The following is an 8,426-nucleotide window of genomic DNA, read 5'->3' as shown; positions in this document are numbered from 1 at the left end:
AAGTAGGTACTCACTTCTGCTTCACTGAGCTGTAATTCTTGCAGCTATTAGAAATGACACTTACTAGTCTTGTGGTTAAAGGCAAAACTATTGATCCATTTGAATTTACCCTGGGCAGATGGAAAAGCCATGGATTTTTTTCCCCTGTTTGAACTGTGATAGAGCAAAAGTAACAGCAGAAAATTACTATTTATTCTTTGGTTTAAACATAGTTTCTAAAAGACTTTGTGCACGGATGGCTAATTTCTGGATTCCTGGGGAGAGGGGGCTGAGTCCTTTAGAAATGCGGCCTAAATATTGCAGCAACATGAGATGTTAGAATGAACTGCATCATTCCAGACTATAAATGGAAGATCACATCTGTCAGTACTTCTTTGTCTATGTTTTAAATCACTCTGCAAATAGAAAAATGGCACTGTAAGCAAAGAACTAGGCTAAACTGTTCTCCCTAATATAGCGCATTCCCTTTTACAGAAAGAATTTTTCATGGGACAGCATTCCTTTGTTTTCATTTAGCTTTTTATTATAAAATTTATCCATGCCTTTCTGTTTGTAGAAATACTCAAGGTGGCTTACAATGTTAAAAAAAAATGCAAAGTGCAAGAATTTATTTGTGTATTTATGTATTTATTTATTAAATTTGCATGCTGCCCATCTCCCCCAGTGGGTGACTCTGGGCGGCTCAGAATTAAAACAAAACCCACAAACAATTAAAAAAATAAATACACATTAATTAAAATTGAGTAATCAATTAAAAGGTCAAGCTATAAAGCAAACCCTATACATAAAAAACTAAAAAACAATTCAAGATGATGGGGGGGCAGACTCAATTACCCCACAAGCCACTTCCACCGATGTGAGCCCCCATCCGGCCCCCAGGCTATCTGGCATAGCCAGGATTTCAGGCTCTTCTTGAAGGCCATGAGAGTGGGGGCACACCGCACCTCGGGAGGTAGGTTGTTCCACAGACTGGGGGCCACGGCAGAAAAGGCCCTCTTTCTAGATCCCACCAGTCGAAATCCCTTGACTGGTGGGGTCTGAAACATGCCCCTTCTGCCGGACCAAGTGGGGCAGGCTGATATAACAGGGGCGAGACAGCTCCTCAGATAACCTGGTCCTGTGCCATGAAGGGCTTTAAAGGTGATAACCAACACCTTGAATTGGACCAGTAAGGAAAGAGCAGTAAAATCAATATAATTTAAATCTAGATAAGTATCACTGAAACCAACGTTTCAACTAGAAGCTTGGGAAAAAGATGTACTTTGCCATATTCTTCTTTAAGTAAGGATCTTTCCCACATAACGAGTAGTCAAGCTTCTGGCAACAGAGACAATTTCAAAAGAGCCTCTAAGTAACTGGTCAGCTTCATTAACAGGAGAGGTGGTCCTGCAGATACTCAAGCCCCTTTTTAGGGCTTGGTCAACACCAGCAGCTTAACTTGTGCCCAGTAGGCAACTGGCGGCTTTCACTACAGGCATCGGGTCGTCTCTGTCCTTGTACCTGTCAACAGCCTGTCTGCAGATTTTGCACCAATAGCAACTTCTGAACCCTTTTCAAAGGAGTCTGATGTACAGTAAAGCATGTAGCAGTAGTCACGATGGGTTGTAATCAAGCAATGGATAATCGTTGCTAAGTCCAATCAGCTCAAATAGTCAGCAGTTGGCAGACCAGTCCTAGAAGCGCAAACACGCTTCTCTGTACCACCACCATTCGTAAATCCAGCAACCCCTGAGGTCAAGAAGCTCTCCTGAAAACATCCTGCAAAACAATCCCTGAGTCCAGCTTTCTCCTTACCAACAATACTCCATCTTGTTTGGATTTCATTCCAGCTTCTTCTCCCTCATCCAACAAGATTAGGCAGCATTCAAGAACACAGATTGCTTCCTCGGGGTTGGGTGGTACAGCAGGGCATCATCAGCATCCTGATGGCACTCAACTCCAAAATGCCAGCTGACCTCTCCCAGCAGTTTCACATACAGGGAGTCCCCGGGTTAAGAATGCCTAGTTTATGGACCACCCATAGTTAAGAACAGAGCCTACTGTAGCAAAATTCGAGTTAAATGCACAATGATTCAAGTTAAATACACAATGATTCAAGTTAAATACACAATGGTTCAAGTTCATTACACAATGCTACTTATACAGTATTATACAATAATACCATTCTGGCTTACATACAAATTCAACATACAAGAGACCTTGGGAATGGAACTCATTCATAAACTGGGGACTACCTGTATCAGGTTTGTTTCATCTGAAATTGAACAATCTGTTCTGCTTTTGTATTGTCATCTCTTTCTCCACATGAGTAGAGCTAGGCAGATTCCAGGGACTAGGATTATATTTTTTTCACTCAAACTGACCCCATTAAAGTTAACATTGACCTAACAAGAATGACCCAAGCATTTGGTGCAAAATCACAAAGAGAGGTGCTTGTTGTAGACTGGTTGTATCCCCTGAAAAGAAAACATTTTGTCATAGCTTCTACCATCTCACAGGGAGGGCTGCACTTTTTAGGCTCCTATTCCTGTAGTCAGTTATCAAATCCCCCAGTCTCTCCCACAAACACATACAGGTAGTCTTCATTAAGTGACTGCCTCATACAGCAACCATTCACAGTTATGACAGTGATGAAAAAGTAACTTAGTGACCAATCTTTGCATTTACAACCTTCGCAGGACTTTAAAACAAAGGAAAGCTGAAGTAAGATCGTAAGCACAGTCACAATTTCATTTAGTGATCATTTCGCTCAACGCCCAAGTTGCCGGTCTCAATTGTGGTCACTAAACAAGGACTACCTGGTATAGACCTGCTTCACATGCTGCGCCAAGTCATAATGTGGCTGGTTTGGTTGTGGTTTACTGCGTTGTATAATACCAGCTGTTGTGATTTGTGGAATGTGATTTATGACTTAATGAGTGGTGCCAAGCCATCAATTTGATTTATTCAATAAACCATGGTTAAGCAAGAGAAGGGTTAGTTTTACATCTAAACCCAGCCTTAGTTATAAACTCTTCACTGCCTGGCCTTATGGAATATTCATTTCCTCTGCTAATTTAAAAATCAGGATGGTGTAAAAACCACTCATTTAAAAATCAAACCAGAGAGGGAGCTTGTTTTGCAGACAAGCATATATTACAGTCAACAGCTGCTGCTGGTGAGATAAAAAGCTGTGTACTTCATGATGCCTTATTTTAAAATAAAATAAATTAAAGGTAGAACATTCGCAGGGCATGAAGGTTCATTTATCGACATGTGTATTTTAGAGACGTGATGTGTTTTCTTGACTTCTAGAGCTACTAAGCAGTGAGGTAAGTGCTGAAGAGTGAGTAAAAGGCTGCTTCCACGGACAACATTTGAATAAGGAAGCTGTGGAAAATAAAAATGCAGACAGCAATTCACAACGCACAACTACATCTGGAAAATAGAGCACCCCTAGAATTTGTTTAAATTATAAGGGATACCTGAGCAAAGTTTACAGATTTGGAATTTGGCTGCCCCCTTCCCCCATGGCATAAAATGTGCATTCCTTTTTTGCAGCGGCTACTCTCGACAGGGCCAGGACAAAAATTGAAATGTGATGCAATTTAATTAAAACTACATCAAAATAACAAAATGCCATGAATATAATTATTCTCTAAATGTTTAGTAGTTTCCCGTCCCATGCCATTCCCGTCCCATGCCATACAAGCACACATATGCATAAATATAATTTAGTGACTACATACCACTAAATATATAGGACTGCAAAGATTCTGGTGACCGCTAGATGGCAGCAAAGAGATATAGAAAACTCTTTACTCCCATCTAGTGGTCATCTGGACTTTGCAACCTGGATCGAGTAATCCTAGAAAGGGTACTAGAGGCTGCAAGGAAGGGGGCAAAGGGAGGCAAATGACAAAACATATATCACAATGCAAACTCAGCCCCTTATTACCTGTGTGCAATGTTGTGATGCTACTACGAAAGTGCAGGCTTGTATCATGACAACACAATGCACATTTCATCATTTTGGCAGAATCATGGTTAGAAAAGGACCTGTGCTTCCACATATGGCTCTGGATCTCATGATATGTACTGGGATTGTGCAATATTTTTAATTTAAATTTAATAATTTAAAAAGGTGCTTTGGAGCATGCAGAAGCAGAAACATAGTACCTGACTTCAACTCTTTAAAGTAACCGCATCTTTTCCTAGGATTTGATGGGACTGTGCATCTGGAAAAAGATTCAGCTGCTTTAAAAAGCTGCAGACAAGTGCCATGTCTGAGTTCCCTCTGCAAAATCATTTCCAAACTTCTGTACAGTTCTGTTATATACATGGTAACTAGCTGTGTTGGTAGATCCATTTTAACATTTATTGAGTATCTTAAATCCAAGACCCCACTTGCATGCTGACTTCTAAACTGTTCCCTCCTATTTGGAACATTCTTTACCTCTCCTTTTCATTTTTTTGATCTATTCTGTTGCCTATAGCTGTCCCTATCCTAAAGAAGTTACCCCACAGATTAGATTAAATTTTAGCTTGCATCGCATCCTTTCATTAACTAGGCTATCTAAAATATCACTGTACAGCTGAGATTATTCAAACTGACCCATGGCTATTGTTATTACCATCATTACACTAATCAACATTCTTTCTTCTTTAAATACTTAGCTAGATTATATTTTTTTTCTACTGCCCAGTTGTAAACCACAGGCATCCTGCTGAGTTTTGGGGGTTGTGCCACTGTTGCTGAATTCACCCGCTTGTTACCAATAATAAGACTTCTTTTATGCTTGCAACTTAGTCAGGATACAGTTGCTAGCTTGTCCTCAAAAATATTGAAGAACATCTGTTTCACAAGCCTTTAATTTAGCTGTTAGTTTAATTTGGAGAAGTTGGTTTGCTAGTCTGCAGCTGAGCCACAAAGTCTCAATAATTGCTTTGCTGATTCAGAGCATTACTATAAATTACATTTTCATGATGCTTTTGCTGTAAGAAATTTAGGGCAGAAGATATGGTCCTCGCGCCTTCTCCTGGTAGATCTTCTCAGTCCTAATTTTCCCCATCTGATTTTGCTTACATGTAGGACTTGAGTTCCCATCCTACAAGAAGTATGAGATTTGTTAAGAAGGAACTGGGTTTGGGAAGGCTGCTCAATTGTTATATTCCAAATGCTCCAGAGCAAGGGTAGGTATCCTATGGGTAGCCAAGGGCTATATTTCTCTTTTTATAGGTGACAGTTGCATAGGTGAAATGATGATGGAAACTGGGCAGCGACACCATATTGGGGCTGCAAATATTTGAAGTACCCCCTAATGACAGCAGAGATACAGCCATTTCTAATTCTCTCCTGCCACCCAGTGGCTATCTGGATTTTTGTACCTCAGACATGGTCACCCTAGTATCATGAACATGGCCAGAGACAGGATTTTCTGTCCATTTTGTCCATTCCTTGGCTTCAAAGCTGGAGGTTCAGTGAGGAGGGGAGGATCTATTTTTTAAGCAATATTTTAAAAGCCTGTTTTAAGACTTACGTTACCACATTCATATGTTTTTATCTTCAACCCATTGGAAATCATTCCACCAATTTGGAAGCAACTGTGTGTTGGCCACCCCAACAAAGAATGGAAAACCGGCAGAGCAGGGCTTCTGGAATTCTTTCCTAACACTTTACCAGTGCTGGCTCTAGGAGGTGTTTGTAGTTCCTTCTTTCTAATGGTTGCATTTTTTGTGTGTTTCTGCTCTCCTCTCATGTTGCATCGGTGTGTATGTGCTGAGGACAGGAGGGGATTGTATATGCACCTTCTGGGTCATGTGACTGGGAAGGCGGAGTGAGAGGGGCTTAGAATGGAGCAGTCACTAACATTCTGAACCACAGCCTAAGGCAGTGTTTCTCAACCTTGGGAACTTTAAGATGTGTGGACTTCAACTCCCAGAATTCCCCAGCCAGCCATGCTGGCTGGGGAATTCTGGGAGTTGGTCCACACATCTTAAAGTTCCCAAGGTTGAGAAACACTGGCCTAAGGACTTCTCCCATATATTTTTGAACTCATATTTTCCTTTGCCAGTTTCTCCTCCAACACCAAACACGGGCCTAACCTGTTCAGTTTTCCAAGAGTTACCATGCAGATGAATACCTCTTTTGTCCCATCTTTCTCCTGGTTTGGAAGGAATAAAAAGCAAATTTGTGTGCTGTACATAGCCCTGAGGGCTCCATTTGCCCCAAACCTGCTCTAGATTGTTTCAATCTGATCCAGTTGGATCCTCAGAAACGCAGTGTACATTTAGAGCAGGTATGGAGAACCTGGGCATTCTAGGAGTCAGATTGAAACTCTCAGCAGTCCCACCTGGAAAGGCTAAAATTGGAATTTTCATCCAAACTGTTCTGGACAGGAATATCCCCAGTGGTGTGCTGGAGTATTCATAAGAACTGATTGTTAAATTTTCAAGAATTTTGCAAGTTGGTTGCTATACATTTATCAGCACACCACCAAATATCTTCTACGCTCACCTCAGTGGTCTCATGGCTTTGACAGCAGAGTTTTGATTGATCAACAGATGATGCTGTCACATAATTTCTGCCCCGGCTCCCAAGAAGGAAGGGTGCAAGCCAATTCAGAAATATAACATTTATTTTCTGGGGGCTGTACTGGCTTCCCATAGGGTTCCAATTACAATGGTCCAGTTTCAACGTGTAAAGATCTACAGGCTAAGGATCCAGGATACTTATTGGACTGTCTCTTCCAAGTGGATCCTGGCTGGCCTGTCCAAAAGTAGATGCTCTGGATTCCCACAGTTCAGGAGGTGACAGAGGCAGAGGTCTGGAACCAGTATTTAGTGCCTTGACCCCCTAAAATGTGCTTCCCCCAAGATCCAGCTAATCCCCTTTAGCCACTGTCCAGAAAATGGTAAAAACAGGGCCATTTCAACAGGCTTTTAGAGACCCACATCTATACTTAGCCTCTAATTGGATTGGCAGTGAGCTACTTTAAACATCACTCTCTTTTTAAAAATTATTATGTTTATGGTTTTTATATGGCCACCGTCAGCCACAATTTGATGACACGTAATCATCCTCATCATGGTTTTTATGGCTCGATTTGCAAACTGTTTGGAGAACATGTAATTATTCCCAGTAATATATAAAGGCTGGAAACAAATATGTCAAATAAATTACATACATTTATTTATCAACCCTTCAGCCTAATGCTGTCCAGATGGGTTGGACTTCAGCTCTAATAAGCCTAAGTGACAATGGAGGAATATGCTGGCTGGAGGACGATGGGCACTGAAGTCCAGCACAGCTAGAGAGCATCATGTTGGGAAAGGCTGTTATGTGTGGTCCAGTGTTTCTCAACTTTGGCAACGTTAAGATGTGTGGACTTCAACTCCCAGAATTCCCATGCTGGTGGGGAATTCTGGGAGTTGAAGTCCACACACCTTAACGTTGCCAAGGTTGAGAAACACTGGTATGGGCAGTCCCTATTTCCTTTCTCCTTCTTGTTTGCTCCTTCCCATAATGGCAGCCTACCCTTACCCTGCAAACTTCATTCAGAAAATATGCGTGTGTTTAGTAAACAGCAGCCTATCAATATTTAAAACAAATAAGCAGGATGTGGCGAATGCAAAATAATGCCTAATAATAGCTGTTGGGGAAGCCAAGGGCAGTCCAGAAGGTGCCTTTATATAACTCACAATGGGAATGCTCAGGAGAGTTCCTCTTTCCACACACAGAAACAGGATGCCAACTCTGTCCTGGGGTGCGGTCATGGCTTGCAGTGAGTCACAGTGGCGTCGGGAAAATACATTCCTAGCAGATATACAAATATTTATAGATATGAGCTCAGTCTAAGGCGCAGCTGCCAGGAGAGCTACTGGAATAGAAGCAGCTGCCCAGGAAGCTGGAATCCTTCACACAATGGTGGAAGAGGAGATGACCATCTCTTCAGAGATTCCTGGAGATCAAGTTATTTTTGTAAGCGTTTTGCAGCCTGGGCTGCATCACAGCAGGATCGAAGGCCAGGAAAAGATCTTTGATTTGTCCAGGGTGGCTAAATGTTGAGGTTTCCTCATGTATCGGGCTGGAGGATGACTCTTGGATCCCCCAGGCTGTTTCTCCAGACCTCCAGATGTGCTATATTGAAAGCAATGTCTGTCTCTTACACACGCACACATCCCTTTCCCTGTTAACTTGTCCTTGCGCCCAGCACATTTCACGAACAACAGCTGTGTTCAGTCAGCTTTCCAGAACGGAAACTCCTCAACATATGAGTGAGAATTTCCATGGGGTGAAACTATCCTACCCGCCCCTTTTCTCCCGCCAAATCCAGCCATAATCACAAAGTTCAGGAAAGGGAGGAAAAGATGTGCAAACATTTTTTTTTTTTTTTGGTCCAAGCAAAACTCAACTCTTCTCTTCCACCCTGGTATTCCACTCAAAA

This window comes from Python bivittatus, unplaced genomic scaffold (genome assembly GCF_059951505.1).
Source record: "Python bivittatus isolate LINGU-HERP-01145 unplaced genomic scaffold, Pbiv_v1 ctg000440_np1212, whole genome shotgun sequence".
NCBI lineage: Eukaryota > Metazoa > Chordata > Lepidosauria > Squamata > Pythonidae > Python > Python bivittatus.
This window is presented reverse-complemented; position numbering follows the sequence as displayed.